Source organism: Pseudophryne corroboree, chromosome 2, assembly GCF_028390025.1.
Source record: "Pseudophryne corroboree isolate aPseCor3 chromosome 2, aPseCor3.hap2, whole genome shotgun sequence".
Classification (NCBI taxonomy): domain Eukaryota; kingdom Metazoa; phylum Chordata; class Amphibia; order Anura; family Myobatrachidae; genus Pseudophryne; species Pseudophryne corroboree.
This window is the reverse complement of record NC_086445.1, coordinates 258469045-258492126: the sequence shown is the minus strand read 5'-3', so window position 1 is coordinate 258492126 and position 23082 is coordinate 258469045.

Below are 23082 nucleotides of genomic sequence, written 5' to 3'. Positions count from 1 at the left end.
TCAGAGGAGCATCCTTTCTGGCCAGAGGCAAGGGTAGAGGAAAGAAGATGCACCAGGCAGCCAGTTCCCAGGAACAAAAATCCTCCCCTGCTTCCACTAAGTCCACCGCATGACGTTGGGGCTCCACAGGTGGAGCCAGGTGCGGTGGGGGCGCGTCTCCGAAACTTCAGCAACCAGTGGGTTCACTCACAAGTGGATCTATGGGCTGTACAAATTGTATCTCAGGGATACAAGCTGGAGTTCGAGGTGACTCCCCCTCGCCGTTACCTCAAATCAGCCTTGCCAGCTGCTCCCAGGGAAAGGGAGGTAGTACTGGCGGCAATTCACAAGCTGTACCTCCAGCAGGTGATAATCAAGGTCCCCCTCCTTCAACAGGGCAGGGGTTACTGTTCCACAATGTTTGTGGTACCGAAAACGGACGGTTCGGTGAGACCCATCCTGAATTTAGAATCCTTGAACACTTATATAAGAAGTTCAAGTTCAAAATGGAATCGCTCAGGGCTGTTATTGCAAGCCTGGAAGAGGGGGATTTTATGGTGTCGCTGGACATCAAGGATGCTTACTTGCATGTCCCCATTTTCCCACCTCACCAGGAGTACCTCAGGTTTGTGGTACAGAACTGTCATTACCAATTCCAGACGTTGCCGTTTGGTCTCTCCACGGCTCCGAGAATATTTACCAAGGTAATGGCCGAAATGATGATACTCCTTCGAAGAAAGGGAGTTATAATTATCCCGTACTTGGACGATCTCCTCATAAAGGCGAGGTCCAAAGAGCAGTTGTTGGTCAGCGTAGCACTCTCTCAGGAAGTGTTGCAACAGCACGGCTGGATTCTGAATATCCCAAAGTCGCAGCTGATTCCTACGACGCATCTGCTTTTCCTGGGAATGATTCTGGACACAGAACAGAAGAAGGTGTTTCTCCCGGAGGAGAAGGCCCAGGAATTGTCATCTCTGGTCAGGGACCTCCTGAAACCAAAACAGGTGTCGGTGCATCACTGCACGCGAGTCCTGGGAAAGATGGTGGCTTCTTACGAAGCAATTCCCTTCGGCAGGTTCCATGCAAGGATCTTTCAGTGGGATCTGTTGGACAAATGGTCCGGATCGCATCTTCAGATGCATCGGTTGATCACCCTGTCCCCAAGGGCCAGGGTGTCTCTGCTGTGGTGGCTGCAGAGTGCTCATCTTCTCGAAGGACGCAGGTTCGGCATACAGGACTGGATCCTGGTGACCACGGATGCAAGCCTCCGAGGATGGGGGGCAGTCACTCAGGGAAGAAACTTCCAAGGACAGTGGTCAAGTCTGGAGACTTCTCTACACATAAATATATTGGAACTAAGGGCCATCTACAACGCCCTGAGTCAAGCAGAGCCCCTGCTTCAAAACCAATCTGTACTGATTCAGTCAGACAACATCACGGCGGTCGCCCATGTAAACCGCCAGGGCGGCACAAGAAGCAGGATGGCAATGGCAGAAGCCACAAGGATTCTTCGATGGGCGGAGAATCACGTGATAGCACTGTCAGCAGTGTTCATTCCGGGAGTGGACAACTGGGAAGCAGACTTCCTCAGCAGGCACGACCTCCACCCGGGAGAGTGGGGACTTCATCAAGAAGTCTTCACACAGATTGTAAATCGTTGGGAACTGCCACAGGTGGACATGATGGCGTCCCGCCTCAACAAAAAGCTAAAAAAATATTGCGCCAGGTCACGGGACCCTCAGGCGATAGCTGTGGACGCACTAGTGACACCGTGGGTGTACCAGTCGGTTTATGTGTTCCCTCCTCTTCCTCTCAAACCCAAGGTACTGAGGATAGTAAGAAAGAGAGGAGTAAGAACTATACTCATCGTTCCGGATTGGCCAAGAAGAACTTGGTACCCAGAACTACAAGAAATGATCTCAGAGGACCCATGGCCTCTGCCTCTCAGACAGGACCTGTTACAGCAGGGGCCCTGTCTGTTCCAAGACTTACCGCGGCTGCGTTTGACGGCATGGCGGTTGAACGCCGGATCCTAGCGGAAAAGGGCATTCCGGATGAAGTTATTCCTACGCTGATAAAGGCTAGGAAAGACGTGACAGCAAAACATTATCACCGTATATGGCGAAAATATGTTGCTTGGTGTGAGGCCAGGAAGGCCCCTTCAGAGGAATTCCAGCTGGGTCGATTCCTGCACTTCCTACAGTCAGGAGTGACTATGGGCCTAAAATTAGGATCCATAAAGGTCCAGATTTCGGCCCTATCTATTTTCTTTCAAAAAGAACTGGCTTCACTGCTTGAAGTTCAGACGTTTGTTAAGGGAGTGCTGCATATTCAGCCCCCTTTTGTGCCGCCAGTGGCACCTTGGGATCTTAACGTTGTGTTGGATTTCCTGAAATCACACTGGTTTGAGCCACTTAAGACCGTGGAGCTAAAGTATCTCACGTGGAAGGTGGTCATGCTGTTGGCCTTGGCTTCAGCTAGGCGTGTGTCAGAATTGGCGGCTTTGTCATGTAAAAGCCCGTATCTGATCTTCCATATGGACAGGGCAGAATTGAGGACTCGTCCCCAATTTCTCCCAAAGGTGGTATCAGCGTTTCATTTGAACCAACCTATTGTGGTGCCTGCGGCTACTCGGGACTTGGAGGCTTCCAAGTTGCTGGACGTAGTCAGGGCTTTGAAAATCTATGTAGCCAGGACGGCCGGAGTCAGGAAAACTGACTCGCTGTTTATCCTGCATGCACCCAACAAACTGGGTGCTCCGGCTTCAAAGCAAACTATTGCGCGCTGGATCTGTAACACGATTCAGCAAGCTCATTCTGCGGCAGGGTTACCACATCCTAAATCAGTAAAAGCCCATTCCACAAGGAAGGTGGGCTCTTCTTGGGCGGCTGCCCGAGGGGTCTCGGCTTTACAGCTTTGCCGAGCTGCTACTTGGTCGGGTTCAAACACATTTGCTAAGTTCTACAAGTTTGATACCCTGGCTGAGAGGACCTTGCCTTTGCTCATTCGGTGCTGCAGAGTCATCCGCACTCTCCCGCCCGTTTGGGAGATTTGGTATAATCCCCATGGTCCTTACGGAGTTCCCAGCATCCACTAGGACGTCAGAGAAAATAAGAATTTACTCACCGGTAATTCTATTTCTCGTAGTCCGTAGTGGATGCTGGGCGCCCGTCCCAAGTGCGGACTCTCTGCAATACATGTACATAGTTATTGCTTAACTAAAGGGTTATTGTTATGAGCCATCTGTTACTGAGGCTCAGTTGTTGTTCATACTGTTAACTGGGTATAGTTATCACAAGTTGTACAGTGTGATTGGTGTGGCTGGTATGAGTCTTGCCCTGGATTCCAAATCCTTTCCTTGTTGTGTCAGCTCTTCCGGGCACAGTTTCCTTAACTGAGGTCTGGAGGAGGGGCATAGAGGGAGGAGCCAGTGCACACCAGATAGTACCTAATCGTTCTTTTAGAGTGCCCAGTCTCCTGCGGAGCCCATCTATTCCCCATGGTCCTTACGGAGTTCCCAGCATCCACTACGGACTACGAGAAATAGAATTACCGGTGAGTAAATTCTTATTTTTGGGTGCTTATAACAAATTGACGTGTCCTAATGTTTTAACTCTTTAGATATATTTGTTTGGCTTATTGTAGTTGTTGCAATCTATATCAGTATTAGGTTATTCATTTGTATGTAATTCAGTGTTGGCTGAGTAGTTAATATTAATTTAGAATGGTTGGCATAGTGGTTGCTATTACTGCCACACAGCCCTAAGGTAATGAGTCAAATTCCAGACCAATGTAATATCTGTGTGACATTTGCATGTGTTTACATTGGTTTCCTCTGGGTGCTCCAGTGTCTTCTGATACTCCAAGAGCATACTGGTTGGCTTCAGACAGATACAAAAAAAGAAAAAGAAAAAAAGAACTGACTGTGCTAATTTGTTGTGTGTGTGTGTGTGTATATGTATGTATATATATATATATATATATATATATTAGAGATGAGCGGGTTCGGTTCTCTGAGAACCGAACCCCCCCGAACTTCACGTGGTTTACACAGGTCCAAGGCTGCCTCGGGTCTTCCCGCCTGGCTCGGAAAACCCGAACGGTGGAAAATGTCATCATCCCGCTGTCGGATTCTTGCGAGATTCGGTTTTCCATATAAAGAGCCGTGCGTCGCCGCTATTTTCACTCGTGCATTGTCGAGAGAGCGAGAGGACGTGGCTACGTTCTCTGAGTGGAAAGCTCGATATCAGTGCTCAGTATCTGTTCTGCATTGTGGTGACCAGTATACTACAGTACAATAGTCCAGTGCTGCATCTCGCTGCTCAGTGTCAGTTCTAGTATCCTCATCAGTGCTCAGGATCAGTGCTCATTGTCTTGCTGCTGCATTGTGGTGACCAGTATACTACAGTACAATAGTCCAGTGCTGTTCTCGCTGCCCAGTGTCAGTTCTAGTATCCTCATCAGTACTCAGGATCAGTGCTCATTGTCTTGTGCTGCATTGTGGTGACCAGTATACTACAGTACAATAGTCCAGTGCTGTTCTCACTGTCCATTGTCAGTTCTAGTATCCTCATCAGTGCTCAGTATCACTGCTCATTGTCTTGTGCTGCATTGTGTGGTGCTCAGTATACTACAGTACATTACTAATAGTCCAGTGTCTTGTGCTGCATCTTGCTGCTGTAGGGTGCTGTGGTAGTGTCCTGTCACTGTGCAGAAGTCATCATCATTCCAGTCACAGTGGTATCTGGGGGGTGACAATTCCAGAGGGCTTTTGTGCTGCTCACTAATACTAGTACAGTGTTTTGTGCTGCATTGTGCTGCTCAGTGTCAGTTCTCCGTAGTATCATCAGTGCTCAGTATCACTACTCATTGTCTTGCTACTGCATTGTGGTGACCAGTATACTACAGTACAATAGTCCAGTACTGTTCTCGCTGCCCAGTGTCAGTTCTAGTATCCTCATCAGTGCTCAGGATCAGTGCTCATTGTCTTGCTGCTGCATTGTGGTGACCAGTATACTACAGTACAATAGTTCAGTGCTGTTCTCGCTGCCCAGTGTCAGTTCTAGTATCCTCATCAGTGCTCAGGATCAGTGCTCATTGTCTTGTGCTGCATTATGGTGACCAGTATACTACAGTACAATAGTCCAGTGCTGTTCTCGCTGCCCAGTGTCAGTTCTAGTGTGCTCATCAGTGCTCAGTATCACTACTCATTGTCTTGTGCTGCATTGTGTTGACCAGTATACTACAGTACAATAGTCCAGTGCTTTTCTCGCTGCCCAGTGTGAGTTCTAGTATCCTCATCAGTACTCAGTATCACTACTCATTGTCTTGTGCTGCATTGTGGTGACCAGTATACTACAGTAAAATAGTCCAGTGCTGTTCTCGCTGCCCAGTGTCAGTTCTAGTATCCTCATCAGTACTCAGGATCAGTGCTCATTGTCTTGTGCTGCATTGTGGTGACCAGTATACTACAGTACAATAGTCCAGTGCTGTTCTCGCTGCCCAGTGTCAGTTCTAGTATCCTCATCAGTACTCAGGATCAGTGCTCATTGTCTTGTGCTGCATTGTGGTGACCAGTATACTACAGTACAATAGTCCAGTGCTGTTCTCACTGTCCATTGTCAGTTCTAGTATCCTCATCAGTGCTCAGTATCACTGCTCATTGTCTTGTGCTGCATTGTGGTGACCAGTATACTACAGTAAAATAGTCCAGTGCTGTTCTCGCTGCCCAGTGTCAGTTCTAGTATCCACATCAGTGCTCAGTATCACTACTCATTGTCTTGTGCTGCATTGTGGTGACCAGTATACTATAGTAAAATAGTCCAGTGCTGTTCTTTCTGCCCAGTGTCAGTTCTAGTATCCTCATCAGTGCTCAGTATTACTACTCATTGTCTTGTGCTGCGTTGTGTGGTGCTCAGTATACTACAGTACATTACTAATAGTCCAGTGTCTTGTGCTGCATCTTGCTGCTGTAGGGTACTGTGGTAGTGTCCTGTCACTGTGCATAGGTCATCATCATTCCAGTCACAGTGGTATCTGGGGAGGTGACCATTCCAGAGGGCTTTTGTACTACTCACTAATACTAGTACAGTGTCTTGTGCTGCATCGTGCTGCTCAGTGTCAGTTCTCCGTAGTATCATCAGTGTTCAGTATAATCAGTGCTCAGTATAATCAGTGCTCAGTATAATCAGTGCGCTGTTAGACGTGCGCCCGTTATCCGCCATTAGTGCAGTGGGATTTAGACAATTGATGAAGTAATTGTGTCCCTGGTACCAAATCCCATCTAGATTCCACTTCACTAGGCAGGCGATAGCGAGATTTTGCCAATTAATTCCAGTGATTTGGACGTAGCATTACAGTGATTTTACCAATTAATATCAGTGATTTATAATTATTAATTACAGTGATCTTGCCAAATAATTCCAGTGATTTGGACGTAGCATTACAGTGATTTTACCAATTAATATCAGTGATTTATAATTATTAATTACAGTGATCTTGCCAAATAATTCCAGTGATTTGGACGTAGCATTACAGTGATTTTACCAATTAATATCAGTGATTTATAATTATTAATTACAGTGATCTTGCCAAATAATTCCAGTGATTTGGACGTAGCATTACAGTGATTTTACAAATTAATATCAGTGATTTATAATTATTAATTACAGTGATCTTGCCAAATAATTCCAGTGATTTGGACGTAGCATTACAGTGATTTTACCAATTAATATCAAGAGAATGCGAATTAAACTGGACACTTTGACTCGCGATAGAGACTCTGGTGGTATGGCAGTGCCCTGTTTTAGACTTTATTATCATGCCACGCAACTGTCACATATTTTTGAATGGCTGAGGGATGACACCGGGACGGATCTTCCCTCCTTGGTAGTCTCTGCTATGGCTCCTGGACTTACTCCATTGAATTGCTTGCTATCTGGCAACATTTACTTGCTCGGGTTACCTTTATTTAAACAAGCTGTATTGATTTGGAAGCGGACTGAGGATCTGTTGCTGAGGGAGGGATGGGACCCTGATACCCCGCTGGATGGCACTACTGAGTTTAAAGAACTGACCGGTCTGCAGCTCTGTAGGATATGGGGTAGGTGGGGCATTATTTCCATTGGTCAGATATACTCCGATAACCTCCTTAAGTCATTCTCTCAGCTGCAGTCCGATTATCCGATTCCCCATACATATTTCTATCGATATTTACAATTAAGACATGCCTGCTTTACTCAATTCCCTGAAAATACTATTACAGGTTGAGTCTCCCTTATCCAAAATGCTTGGGACCAGAGGTATTTTGGATATCGGATTTTTCCGTATTTTGGAATAATTGCATACCATAATGAGATATTATGGTGATGGGACCTAAATCTAAGCACAGAATACATTTATGTTACATATACACCTTATACACACAGCCTGAAGGTAATTTTAGCCAATATTTTTTATAACTTTGTGCATTAAACAAAGTGTATGTACATTCACACAATTCATGTATGTTTCATATACACCTTATACACACAGCCTGAAGGTCATTTAATACAATACTTTTAATAACTTTGTGTATTAAACAAAGTTTGTGTACATTGAGCCATCAAAAAACAAAGGTTTCACTATCTCACTCTCACTCAAAAAAGTCCGTATTTCGGAATATTCCGTATTTCGGAATATTTGGATATGGGATACTCAACCTGTATTAGGATACAACAATCACCTGTTAAACAAATGTTGATGTCACTAGACGGTTCCCACCTTATTTCTCAGATATATTCTACCCTGCTTACTGCACACCATGTGACTGACATGCCACGCCTTCGTACACAATGGGAGGCGGATCTAGGTCCCCTATCTCAGGATACCTGGGACGATGCCCTGACTGGCCCACGAATTTCGTCCACATCGGCGAGATTCCAACAAATTCAGCTATTCATATTACACAGAGTATATATCACGCCTGAGCGTCTACTCAGACTGGGGGGTAGGGAGGACTCTAGGTGCCCCAAGTGCAACTCACTGGAGGGCACGTTCTGGCACCTTTTATGGTACTGCCCTGTGGTTAGCTCATTCTGGGCTGAGGTTATCCGGGTTATTGTCTCTACTGGAGTACCCATGGACACATGTACTCCTACTGTTTTTTTACTGGCAGCCTTTGACGATGACGCTCTCGATAAAAATATGCAACGTTATATTATCAACCTCTGTATACTATCTAAAGTCTGTATAGCCAGACTGTGGATGTCTACCAGCGGCCCTAGAATTGCAGCCTGGTTGTCTCTCACAAATGAGGTTGTTAAACATGAGAAATATGTCTATCTGTCTAGGCGCGCTGAGACAAAATACTACAGTATTTGGGAGAGGTGGTTAGACTCGCCATATTTAAAGCAATGATTATATTTTAAAAATGGATTCCGATAGAAATATGCTGTATATATAGCTGGACACCTTATTGTGTGTTATAAGATGAATGCAGACGACTCTTCTTGATGCTATTTGATGCAGTCAGGCACGCGCTTTCAGTGAAATGACCATGCACAGTGTATTGTTATCTCAAGACTTATTTATTGATGTAATTGTGTACACTATACATATTGTTCTTATTTGCAGTACAACTATTCCATAATATGTGCTAGTTGGGGGGGGGGGATTACCGTTAAATTGTAATTGTATTACATGTACAAAAAATCAATAAAAATCTTTGAATTTAAAAAAATATCCCATGCTGGCTAGCATGTTAGAATAGATGCCTCTCAAGGACTTTTAAAGTAAACGTATAATGTGAGCAAAGTCACAAAATGTTGTGACTTTGTTTACAATATACTTTATCATTTTAAAAGTCCTTGAGTGTTGTCCCTTTTCTCTGTATATGTACAATGATGCAATTCACCCCAGCCCACATAGTTGCCACTTGCATGCCCCCTCCGGAAGATAGGGGAAGGGGGGGGGGGGGGGGGGGTTGTAGGTAAGGGGGCGCTAGGCTGAAGCTTTGCCTAGAGTGCAGAGATCTTGCACTGGCCCTGCATCGAGCAATTGGATCAGTGCAATGTGGCTGACAATGACAACCTTGTCAATGTTGCATAAGACCTTTCAAATTGGCGATAGCAAGAAACCTGACTTTGGTAGTGACCAGGGAATGATAATAATGAATAGATTTAGATTAATCTCAATAAATTAATACTAAATTCTCTGACGTCCTAGTGGATGCTAGGAACTCCGTAAGGACCATGGGGAATAGACGGGCTCCGCAGGAGACTGGGCACTCTAAAAGAAAGATTAGGTACTATCTGGTGTGCACTGGCTCCTCCCTCTATGCCCCTCCTCCAGACCTCAGTTAGAATCTGTGCCCGGCCAGAGCTGGGTGCTCCTAGTGGGCTCTCCTGATCTTGCTAGAAAGAAAGTATTTGTTAGGTTTTTTATTTTCAGTGAGATCTGCTGGCAACAGACTCACTGCTACGTGGGACTGAGGGGAGAGAAGCAAACCTACCTGCTTGCAGCTAGCTTGTGCTTCTTAGGCTACTGGACACCATTAGCTCCAGAGGGTTCGAACACAGGGCCTGACCTCGATCGTCCGTTCCCGGAGCCGCGCCGCCGCCCCCCTTGCAGAGCCTGAAGACAGAAGAACAATGAAATCGGCGGCAGAAGACTCCTGTCTTCATTAAGGTAGCGCACAGCACTGCAGCTGTGCGCCATTGCTCCCACAGCACACCACACACTCCGGTCACTGTAGGGTGCAGGGCGCTGGGGGGGGGGGCGCCCTGGGCAGCAATTATATTACCTTTTGGCAAAAAAATATACATAATACAGTCAGTTAACTGCATATGTGTAAAAACCCTGCCATTAAGTTATAGAAAACGCGGGACAGAAGCCCGCCGCTGAGGGGGCGGGGCCTTCTTCCTCAGCACACCAGCGCCATTTTCCCTTCACAGCTCCGCTGGAAGCACGCTCCCCAGGCTCTCCCCTGCAGTATCCAGGTACTGTCACAACTGAGGGCCTGAGCTGACGGGAGGCAGCCTCAGTTGTAGGGGCTGAGATGTACCGGAACCTGGGAGGTTGTATCAGACCCCTGGACATGTAAGTAACATGAATAATAACTGCCCGAAGGCGTGACCACGACAACTTGGATAAAAGTCAATGATGTTTATTATGACAACTCCGCAACACAGCAGCAGTAAAAGAAAACGTAAAAGTCAGCAAAGAATAAATACAGTTCCTGGGTACTACAGGATGGCAGGAGCCACAGGGCACTGGTAGTGTGAGATAGTTCTTATGATCTTCTAGATGGAAAGTCCTTACCAGGCCCGACTGTAGCAATGGAGATAACCCAGGATTGTGCCAGCTGGTGTTCCAGGAAAAGCTGGGTTGCTGAAGATCAAACGGCTGCTGTGGATACTGGCTGGAACCAGACTGTTGTTAGCACGGAGTGGATACTGGCTGGAACCAGTTAAATAATAAATGAACTTGGGAGCGATGAAATATGAACTGAAATGTAGAACTTGAGAGCGGAGAAATAATAATACCGGTGGAGAGTGGTAAAGTGTAGAAAGGACACCGGCCCTTTAAGAGAAGCTGTACTCTGCTGGAAGCAGGTAATGTTGTAGCTGGAGACAGATGAATCCACAATGGATTGGAGAGTCAGGCTACACCGCAGGTGGAATGCTGGTGCGGGTCTCTATGGTGGAAGTCTTGAGACAGGAGCTGGAACCTGGAAGACAATCACAGGAGAGAGACAAACAGGAACTAGGTTTGACAACCAAAGCACTGACGCCTTCCTTGCTCAGGCACAGTGTATTTATACCTGCAGCAAGGAAGGGATTGGCTAGGCAATTATGCAGATTATCAATACTGAGAACAGATTGGTGGAAATGATCAGCTGACAGAATCCAAGATGGCTGCGCCCATGCAGACACTTGGAGGGAAGTTTGGTTTGTAATCCATGTGGTAATGAAAACAGTAATGGCGGCGCCGGCCACCGGAGACAGGAGGCGCCAGGCTGACAGATGCACATCCAACCACGCGGACACAGCGGAGGCCGCGGCTGACGTAATCGCAACTCAGACACTCTGCATGCAGAAGTTCAGGGACGGCGGCGGAGGCCGCGGGAGACGCCATGCCAGGTGTAATATGGCGTTTACTGTGACAGCGTCCCAGAGTGACAGGAGAGGATACAGGAATGTACACATCAGGATAACAGATGGGATCCGGTCCTGGAGCGCTGAGCCAGCCTTAGGAGGCATCTGATGGGTAAGAAATGGCGTCCAGATACCCGGATCGTGACAGCACCCCCCCCTTTAGGAGTGGCCCCAGGACACTTCTTTGGCTTTTGAGGAAACTTGGAATGGAATCTCCGGACCAAGGCAGGAGCATGGACATCAGAAGCATTGGTCCATGAACGTTCCTCAGGACCATAACCCTTCCAGTCAATAAGATATTGTAGTTGACCGTAACGGTGACGTGAGTCCAGGATCTTGGCCACTTCATACTCAACGCCTCGTTGAGTTTGGACTTTCGGAGTTGGAGGAAGTGAGGAATGAAACCGATTCAAGATCAGCGGTTTCAACAGGGAAACATGGAATGTCCTGGGTATTTTTAAGAAGGGAGGCAACTGGAGTCTGTAAGCAACAGGATTGATGACTTGTTCAATCTTGAAAGGACCGATATAGCGAGGTGCAAACTTCATACTGGGAACTCTTAACCTCAAATTCTTCGTGGATAACCATACCCGATCACCCACCTTGAGAGCAGGAACTGCTCGACGCTTCTTATCCGCAAACTTCTTGTACCTGAACGATGCCTTGAGCAGAGCTGATCGTACGCTCTTCCAGATATTGGCAAACTGATGCAAGGTGATATCCACTGCGGGAACAGAAGTTGCTGGAAGCGGTTGGAACTCAGGGACTTTAGGGTGGAATCCAAAGTTAGTGAAGAATGGTGTTGAAGCAGATGAAGAATGATACTGGTTGTTATGACAGAACTCGGCCCAGGGAAGTAATTGAACCCAGTCATCTTGAGAGGAGGACACATAGATGCGGAGGAAGGCCTCCAAGTCCTGATTCACCCTCTCGGTTTGACCATTGGTCTGAGGATGGTAAGCCGTGGAAAACTTTAGCTTGACTTGGAGGACTTGACATAAACTTCGCCAGAATTTGGCTGTGAATTGAACTCCTCGATCTGAGATAATTTCTTCAGGAAGACCGTGGAGTCGGAAGATCTCTTGTATGAATATTTGAGCCAACTTGGAAGCTGACGGAAGACCGTTGAGAGGAATGAAGTGTGCCATCTTGGTGAACCGGTCAACTACCACCCAGATGGTATTGAACTTGTTGCACATGGGTAAATCTGTAATAAAATCCATCGACAAATGGGTCCAAGGTCGACGGGGAACAGATAGTGGAACCAGTTGCCCCGCAGGCGACTGGCGGGATACCTTATGTTGAGCACACTTTGGGCAAGATGCAATAAACTCCAAGACGTCCTTTTTCAGAGTTGGCCACCAATAGGACCTAGAGATAAACTCCAGGGTTTTTTGGATACCTGTATGTCCGGCAAAACGGGAAGCATGGGCCCAATGCATGAGCTTCTTCCTTAGCATCGGTTTCACAAAACTTTTCCCTGATGGGGGCGTAGAGTCCATCCCTACCGTGGAGAATGCCAACGGATTTATAATAGGATGCTTGTCTGAAGACTCTGACTCATTTTCTTGCTCCCATGAGCGGGAAAGGGCATCGGCCTTGCGATTCTGAGAGCCCGGACAGAACTGGAGTTTAAAGTCGAACCTGGAAAAGAAAAGTGCCCATCTGGCCTGACGAGGGTTGAGACATTGTGCGCCTTTCAGATATAAAAGGTTCTTGTGGTCTGTAAGTATGGTGATTGAATGAGAAGCTCCCTCCAACAGATACCTCCACTCTTCTAGAGCGAGCTTGATGGCTAGCAACTCCTGGTCGCCAATGGCATAGTTGCGCTCAGCTGGGGAGAACTTCCGGGAGAAGAAACTGCAAGGGTGTAAATGGCCATCTTTAGCCCTCTGAGATAACACCGCTCCTACTCCAACGGAGGAGGCATCCACCTCTAAGATGAAAGGAGAGTCGATGTCAGGCTGTTTCAGAACAGGCGCAGAGATGAACCTTTGTTTTAAAAGATGAAATGCTTGCATGGCTTCTTCAGACCACTTGGACGGGTTAGCACCCTTCTTAGTAAAAGCAGTAATAGGCGCCACAATGGTGGAAAAGTCTCGTATAAACTTTCGGTAATAATTGGCGAACCCTAAGAACCTCTGGACCCCTTTGAGGGTTAAGGGTACCGGCCAATTCTGGATTGCTTGTAGTTTCTCAGGATCCATCTCTAGTCCGGAACCGGACACAATGTACCCTAGAAACGGAATGGACTTGACTTCAAAGACGCATTTCTCTAATTTGCAATAGAGATGATTGACACGGAGACGGGACAGAACCTCCTTTACCCAAAAACGATGTTCCTCTAAATTGTTGGCAAAAATGAGGATATCGTCTAGATAGACCACGACATGACGGTATAGAATGTCTCTGAAGATCTCATTGACAAAATGCTGGAAGACAGCTGGAGCATTACTCAATCCGAAGGGCATGACGAGGTACTCATAATGTCCGTCACGGGTGTTAAAGGCGGTCTTCCACTCGTCACCCTCACGGATCCGGATGAGATTGTATGCACCTCTCAAGTCCAGCTTTGTAAAGATGGTAGCTCCGCTAACTCTGTCAAAGAGCTCAGTAATCAGGGGTAAAGGATAACGGTTCTTGATGGTAATGTCGTTCAAACCTCTGTAGTCGATGCACGGCCGCAGACCACCATCTTTCTTTTTTACAAAAAAGAAGCCTGCGCCGGCTGGAGAAGAAGAAGGTCGAATGAACCCCTTTGCTAGGTTCTCTTTAATATATTCCTCCATAGAATGCGTCTCAGGCAGAGACAACGGATAAGTTCGGCCTCGAGGTGGAACCTTCCCTGGAACGAGATCAATCGGGCAGTCCCATTCTCTATGAGGAGGAAGGATATCAGCAGAAGCTTTACTGAACACATCCGTGAAATCTTGATATGGAGGAGGTGGAACATCAGACGACCTGGGGGAGGAAGAACAGACAGGCAATACTTTAAACAAACATGTCTCAGCACAGGAGGAACCCCATGCCAGGATTTGCGTAGTCGTCCAATCAATTGTAGGATTGTGAAGACGGAGCCATGGAAGGCCCAGGACCACAGGATGTGTGGCTCTTGGAATCACTAAAAAAGAAATAAGTTCGGAATGAAGAACTCCCACTCTCAGACGAACTGGGTGAGTCCTTAAAGAAATAACTGCATCAAAAATTTTGCTGCCATCCACGGCAGTTAAAGAAATGGACGAAGGAAGTCTCTCGGTGGGTAGGGACCACCGTTTAACATAGGCTTCGGTAATAAAGTTCCCAGCTGCTCCGGAATCAAGGAGGGCAATGACGTTCCGATAACGTTGAGCAACTTGAAGCGAGACTGGGAGATTACAATCTTGAGGAGATGGAGAGGAGATCATTACTCCTAGCCGGCCCTCTCCTTGGCGAGCTAGGATTTGGAGTTTCCCGGACGTTTGGGACAGGCATTAATGGTGTGAGACGGAGCTGCACAATAGAGACAGAGAGACTCGGAGAGACGTCTTCGGCGCTCAGCAGGAGTTAAACGGGAACGGCCAAGTTGCATGGGCTCATCTTTAGATGGTGACAGTTGACGAGGAGGAGGAGCAGAAGATTTTGGAGCAGATGATCTTCCACGCTCAGTTGCTCTCTCTCTGAAACGTAAATCAACTTTCGTGCAGAGTGAGATTAGCTCATCTAACTTAGAAGGTAAGTCTCTGGTAGCTAACTCATCTTTAATACGCTCAGATAAGCCATGCCAGAATGCAGCATACAGGGCCTCGTCGTTCCATGCCAGTTCGGATGCCAGGATCTGGAACTGTATCAGATATTGTCCTACAGTACGTGACCCCTGGCGTAAACGGAGAATCTCGGATGAAGCTGAGGTTACCCGGCCTGGCTCGTCGAAGATGCGCCTGAATGTTGACACGAAGGCAGTGTAGGAAGATAGCAGGGTGTCGGACCTCTCCCATAACGGTGATGCCCAATCAAGGGCTGAGCCACTGAGAAGAGAAATAATGTAGGCAATTTTTGTACGGTCACTGGGAAAATTGCCAGGTTGTAGCTCAAACTGAATCTCACACTGGTTGAGAAATCCCCTGCAGAATCTTGGAGATCCGTCAAATTTTGCTGGCGTTGGAAGATGAAGACGTGGAGCAGAAATGGGTAAGGTGGGTGGGGTTATAGCTGGAGTCACTGTGGTTGACGCACCAGACGCGCCTGATCCACGGAGAGTTGTCTGAATCCCATCCAGCCGAGTAGAGAGATCCTGGAGACAGCGGATGATGTGGCCCTGTGCAGCCTCCTGATGTTCTAGTCGGGCTGCCAGTTCTTGCATCGGCCTGGCCGCTTGATCCTGGTCTCCGGCTGGATTCATTAGGTCAGTGCTTACTGTCACAACTGAGGGCCTGAGCTGACGGGAGGCAGCCTCAGTTGTAGGGGCTGAGATGTACCGGAACCTGGGAGGTTGTATCAGACCCCTGGACATGTAAGTAACATGAATAATAACTGCCCGAAGGCGTGACCACGACAACTTGGATAAAAGTCAATGATGTTTATTATGACAACTCCGCAACACAGCAGCAGTAAAAGAAAACGTAAAAGTCAGCAAAGAATAAATACAGTTCCTGGGTACTACAGGATGGCAGGAGCCACAGGGCACTGGTAGTGTGAGATAGTTCTTATGATCTTCTAGATGGAAAGTCCTTACCAGGCCCGACTGTAGCAATGGAGATAACCCAGGATTGTGCCAGCTGGTGTTCCAGGAAAAGCTGGGTTGCTGAAGATCAAACGGCTGCTGTGGATACTGGCTGGAACCAGACTGTTGTTAGCACGGAGTGGATACTGGCTGGAACCAGTTAAATAATAAATGAACTTGGGAGCGATGAAATATGAACTGAAATGTAGAACTTGAGAGCGGAGAAATAATAATACCGGTGGAGAGTGGTAAAGTGTAGAAAGGACACCGGCCCTTTAAGAGAAGCTGTACTCTGCTGGAAGCTGAGCTGGAAGCAGGTAATGTTGTAGCTGGAGACAGATGAATCCACAATGGATTGGAGAGTCAGGCTACACCGCAGGTGGAATGCTGGTGCGGGTCTCTATGGTGGAAGTCTTGAGACAGGAGCTGGAACCTGGAAGACAATCACAGGAGAGAGACAAACAGGAACTAGGTTTGACAACCAAAGCACTGACGCCTTCCTTGCTCAGGCACAGTGTATTTATACCTGCAGCAAGGAAGGGATTGGCTAGGCAATTATGCAGATTATCAATACTGAGAACAGATTGGTGGAAATGATCAGCTGACAGAATCCAAGATGGCTGCGCCCATGCAGACACTTGGAGGGAAGTTTGGTTTGTAATCCATGTGGTAATGAAAACAGTAATGGCGGCGCCGGCCACCGGAGACAGGAGGCGCCAGGCTGACAGATGCACATCCAACCACACGGACACAGCGGAGGCCGCGGCTGACGTAATCGCCACTCAGACACTCTGCATGCAGAAGTTCAGGGACGGCGGCGGAGGCCGCGGGAGACGCCATGCCAGGTGTAATATGGCGTTTACTGTGACAGCGTCCCAGAGTGACAGGAGAGGATACAGGAATGTACACATCAGGATAACAGATGGGATCCGGTCCTGGAGCGCTGAGCCAGCCTTAGGAGGCATCTGATGGGTAAGAAATGGCGTCCAGATACCCGGATCGTGACAGGTACAAGACGGGTTAAAAAGAGAGGGGGGGGACATAAATTTAGGCGCAAATCGATACAAACAAGCAGCTATTGGGAAAATCACTTATTAGCAGTGTAAATCCCTGTGTTATATAGCGCTGTGGTGTGTGCTGGCATACTCTCTCTCTGTCTCCCCAAAGGACTTTGTGGGGTCCTGTCCTCAGTCTGAGCATTCCCTGTGTGTGTGCGGTGTGTCGGTACGGCTGTGTCGACATGTTTGATGAGGAGGGTTACGTGGAGGCGGAGCAGGGGCAGATACATGTGGTGTCGCCCCCGACGGGCCCGACACCTGATTGGATGGATATGTGGAAAGTCTTAACCGACAGTGTCAACTCCTTACATAAAAGGTTCGATGACGCAGCAGCCTTGGGACAGCCGGGGTCTCAGCCCGCGCCTGCCCAGGCGACTCAGAAGCCGTCAGGGGCTCATAAACGCCCGCTAGCTCTGATGGTAGACACAGGTTCGGTGAGACCCATCCTGAATTTAAAATCCTTGAACACTTATATAAAGAAGTTCAAGTTCAAAATGGAATCGCTCAGGGCGGTTATTGCAAGCCTGGAAGAGGGGGATTTTATGGTGTCGCTGGACATCAAGGATGCTTACTTGCATGTCCCCATTTTCCCACCTCACCAGGAGTACCTCAGGTTTGTGGTACAGAACTGTCATTACCAATTCCAGACGTTGCCGTTTGGTCTCTCCACGGCTCCGAGAATATTTACCAAGGTAATGGCCGAAATGATGATACTCCTTCGAAGAAAGGGAGTTATAATTATCCCGTACTTGGACGATCTCCTCATAAAGGCGAGGTCCAAAGAGCAGTTGTTGGTCAGCGTAGCACTCTCTCAGGAAGTGTTGCAACAGCACGGCTGGATTCTGAATATCCCAAAGTCGCAGCTGATTCCTACGACGCATCTGCTTTTCCTGGGAATGATTCTGGACACAGAACAGAAGAAGGTGTTTCTCCCGGAGGAGAAGGCCCAGGAATTGTCATCTCTGGTCAGGGACCTCCTGAAACCAAAACAGGTGTTGGTGCATCACTGCACGCGAGTCCTGGGAAAGATGGTGGCTTCTTACGAAGCAATTCCCTTCGGCAGGTTCCATGCAAGGATCTTTCAGTGGGATCTGTTGGACAAATGGTCCGGATCGCATCTTCAGATGCATCGGTTGATCACCCTGTGCCCAAGGGCCAGGGTGTCTCTGCTGTGGTGGCTGCAGAGTGCTCATCTTCTCGAGGGACGCAGGTTCGGCATACAGGACTGGATCCTGGTGACCACGGATGCAAGCCTCCGAGGATGGGGGGCAGTCACTCAGGGAAGAAACTTCCAAGGACAGTGGTCAAGTCTGGAGACTTCTCTACACATAAATATATTGGAACTAAGGGCCATCTACAACGCCCTGAGTCAAGCAGAGCCCCTGCTTCAAAACCAATCTGTACTGATTCAGTCAGACAACATCACGGCGGTCGCCCATGTAAACCGCCAGGGCGGCACAAGAAGCAGGATGGCAATGGCAGAAGCCACAAGGATTCTTCGATGGGCGGAGAATCACGTGATAGCACTGTCAGCAGTGTTCATTCCGGGAGTGGACAACTGGGAAGCAGACTTCCTCAGCAGGCACGACCTCCACCCGGGAGAGTGGGGACTTCATCAAGAAGTCTTCACACAGATTGTAAATCGTTGGGAACTGCCACAGGTGGACATGATGGCGTCCCGCCTCAACAAAAAGCTAAAAAAATATTGCGCCAGGTCACGGGACCCTCAGGCGATAGCTGTGGACGCACTAGTGACACCGTGGGTGTACCAGTCGGTTTATGTGTTCCCTCCTCTTCCTCTCATACCCAAGGTACTGAGGATAGTAAGAAAGAGAGGAGTAAGAACTATACTCATCGTTCCGGATTGGCCAAGAAGAACTTGGTACCCAGAACTACAAGAAATGATCTCAGAGGACCCATGGCCTCTGCCTCTCAGACAGGACCTGTTACAGCAGGGGCCCTGTCTGTTCCAAGACTTACCGCGGCTGCGTTTGACGGCATGGCGGTTGAACGCCGGATCCTAGCGGAAAAGGGCATTCCGGATGAAGTTATTCCTATGCTGATAAAGGCTAGGAAAGATGTGACAGCAAAACATTATCACCGTATATGGCGAAAATATGTTGCTTGGTGTGAGGCCAGGAAGGCCCCTACAGAGGAATTCCAGCTAGGTCGATTCCTGCACTTCCTACAGTCAGGAGTGACTATGGGCCTAAAATTAGGATCCATAAAGGTCCAGATTTCGGCCCTATCTATTTTCTTTCAAAAAGAACTGGCTTCACTGCCTGAAGTTCAGACGTTTGTTAAGGGAGTGCTGCATATTCAGCACCCTTTTGTGCCTCCAGTGGCACCTTGGGATCTTAACGTTGTGTTGGATTTCCTGAAATCACACTGGTTTGAGCCACTTAAGGCCGTGGAGCTAAAGTATCTCACGTGGAAGGTGGTCATGCTGTTGGCCTTGGCTTCAGCTAGGCGTGTGTCAGAATTGGCGGCTTTGTCATGTAAAAGCCCGTATCTGATCTTCCATATGGACAGGGCAGAATTAAGGACTCGTCCCCAATTTCTCCCAAAGGTGGTATCAGCGTTTCATTTGAACCAACCTATTGTGGTGCCTGCGGCTACTCGGGACTTGGAGGCTTCCAAGTTGCTGGACGTAGTCAGGGCTTTGAAAATCTATGTAGCCAGGACGGCTGGAGTCAGGAAAACTGACTCGCTGTTTATCCTGCATGCACCCAACAAACTGGGTGCTCCGGCTTCAAAGCAAACTATTGCGCGCTGGATCTGTAACACGATTCAGCAAGCTCATTCTGCGGCAGGGTTACCGCATTCTAAATCAGTAAAAGCCCATTCCACAAGGAAGGTGGGCTCTTCTTGGGTGGCTGCCCGAGGGGTCTCGGCTGTACAGCTTTGCCGAGCTGCTACTTGGTCGGGTTCAAACACATTTGCTAAGTTCTACAAGTTTGATACCCTGGCTGAGGAGGACCTTGCCTTTGCTCATTCGGTGCTGCAGAGTCATCCGCACTCTCCCGCCCGTTTGGGAGCTTTGGTATAATCCCCATGGTCCTTACGGAGTTCCCAGCATCCACTAGGACGTCAGAGAAAATAAGAATTTACTCACCGGTAATTCTATTTCTCGTAGTCCGTAGTGGATGCTGGGCGCCCGTCCCAAGTGCGGACTCTCTGCAATACATGTACATAGTTATTGCTTAACTAAAGGGTTATTGTTATGAGCCATCTGTTACTGAGGCTCAGTTGTTGTTCATACTGTTAACTGGGTATGGTTATCACAAGTTGTACAGTGTGATTGGTGTGGCTGGTATGAGTCTTACCCTGGATTCCAAATCCTTTCCTTGTTGTGTCAGCTCTTCCGGGCACAGTTTCCTTAACTGAGGTCTGGAGGAGGGGCATAGAGGGAGGAGCCAGTGCACACCAGATAGTACCTAATCGTTCTTTTAGAGTGCCCAGTCTCCTGCGGAGCCCGTCTATTCCCCATGGTCCTTACGGAGTTCCCAGCATCCACTACGGACTACGAGAAATAGAATTACCGGTGAGTAAATTCTTATTTTTGGGTGCTTATAACAAATTGACGTGTCCTAATGTTTTTAACTCTTTAGATATATTTGTTTGGCTTATTGTAGTTGTTGCAATCTATATCAGTATTAGGTTATTCATTTGTATGTAATTCAGTGTTGGCTGAGTAGTTAATATTAATTTAGAATGGTTGGCATAGTGGTTGCTATTACTGCCACACAGCCCTAAGGTAATGAGTCAAATTCCAGACCAATGTAATATCTGTGTGACATTTGCATGTGTTTACATTGATTTCCTCTGGGTGCTCCAGTGTCTTCTGATACTCCAAGAGCATACTGCTTGGCTTCTGACAGATACAAAAAAAGAAAAAGAAAAAAAGAACTGACTGCGCTAATTTGTTGTGTGTGTGTGTATATGTATATATATATATATATATATATATATATATATATTAGAGATGAGCGGGTTCGGTTCTCCGAGAACCGAACCCCCCCGAACTTCACGTGGTTTACACAGGTCCAAGGCTGCCTCGGGTCTTCCCGCCTGGCTCGGAAAACCCGAACGGTGGAAAACGTCATCATCCCGCTGTCGGATTCTTGCGAGATTCGGTTTTCCATATAAAGAGCCGTGCGTCGCCGCTATTTTCACTCGTGCATTGTCGAGAGAGCGAGAGGACGTGGCTACGTTCTCTGAGTGGAAAGCTCGATATCAGTGCTCAGTATCTGTTCTGCATTGTGGTGACCAGTATACTACAGTACAATAGTCCAGTGCTGCATCTCGCTGCTCAGTGTCAGTTCTAGTATCCTCATCAGTGCTCAGGATCAGTGCTCATTGTCTTGCTGCTGCATTGTGGTGACCAGTATACTACAGTACAATAGTCCAGTGCTGTTCTCGCTGCCCAGTGTCAGTTCTAGTATCCTCATCAGTACTCAGGATCAGTGCTCATTGTCTTGTGCTGCATTGTGGTGACCAGTATACTACAGTACAATAGTCCAGTGCTGTTCTCACTGTCCATTGTCAGTTCTAGTATCCTCATCAGTGCTCAGTATCACTGCTCATTGTCTTGTGCTGCATTGTGTGGTGCTCAGTATACTACAGTACATTACTAATAGTCCAGTGTCTTGTGCTGCATCTTGCTGCTGTAGGGTGCTGTGGTAGTGTCCTGTCACTGTGCAGAAGTCATCATCATTCCAGTCACAGTGGTATCTGGGGGGTGACAATTCCAGAGGGCTTTTGTGCTGCTCACTAATACTAGTACAGTGTTTTGTGCTGCATTGTGCTGCTCAGTGTCAGTTCTCCGTAGTATCATCAGTGCTCAGTATCACTACTCATTGTCTTGCTACTGCATTGTGGTGACCAGTATACTACAGTACAATAGTCCAGTGCTGTTCTCGCTGCCCAGTGTCAGTTCTAGTATCCTCATCAGTGCACAGGATCAGTGCTCATTGTCTTGCTGCTGCATTGTGGTGACCAGTATACTACAGTACAATAGTTCAGTGCTGTTCTCGCTGCCCAGTGTCAGTACTAGTATCCTCATCAGTGCTCAGGATCAGTGCTCATTGTCTTGTGCTGCATTATGGTGACCAGTATACTACAGTACAATAGTCCAGTGCTGTTCTCGCTGCCCAGTGTCAGTTCTAGTGTGCTCATCAGTGCTCAGTATCACTACTCATTGTCTTGTGCTGCATTGTGTTGACCAGTATACTACAGTAAAATAGTCCAGTGCTTTTCTCGCTGCCCAGTGTGAGTTCTAGTATCCTCATCAGTACTCAGTATCACTACTCATTGTCTTGTGCTGCATTGTGGTGACCAGTATACTACAGTAAAATAGTCCAGTGCTGTTCTCGCTGCCCAGTGTCAGTTCTAGTATCTACATCAGTGCTCAGTATCACTACTCATTGTCTTGTGCTGCATTGTGGTGACCAGTATACTACAGTAAAATAGTCCAGTGCTGTTCTTTCTGCCCAGTGTCAGTTCTAGTATCCTCATCAGTGCTCAGTATTACTACTCATTGTCTTTTGCTGCATTGTGTGGTGCTCAGTATACTACAGTACATTACTAATAGTCCAGTGTCTTGTGCTGCATCTTGCTGCTGTAGGGTACTGTGGTAGTGTCCTGTCACTGTGCATAGGTCATCATCATTCCAGTTACAGTGGTATCTGGGGAGGTGACCATTCCAGAGGGCTTTTGTGCTACTCACTAATACTAGTACAGTGTCTTGTGCTGCATCGTGCTGCTCAGTGTCAGTTCTCCGTAGTATCATCAGTGCTCAGTATAATCAGTGCTCAGTATAATCAGTGATCAGTATAATCAGTGCTCAGTATAATCAGTGCGCTGTTAGACGTGCGCCCGTTATCTGCCATTAGTGCAGTGGGATTTAGACAATTGATGAAGTAATTGTGTCCCTGGTACCAAATCCCATCTAGATTCCACTTCACTAGGCAGGCGATAGCGAGATTTTGCCAATTAATTCCAGTGATTTGGACGTAGCATTACAGTGATTTTACCTATTAATATCAGTGATTTATAATTATTAATTACAGTGATCTTGCCAAATAATTCCAGTGATTTGGACGTAGCATTACAGTGATTTTAGAAATTAATATCAGTGATTTATAATTATTAATTACAGTGATCTTGCCAAATAATTCCAGTGATTTGGACGTAGCATTACAGTGATTTT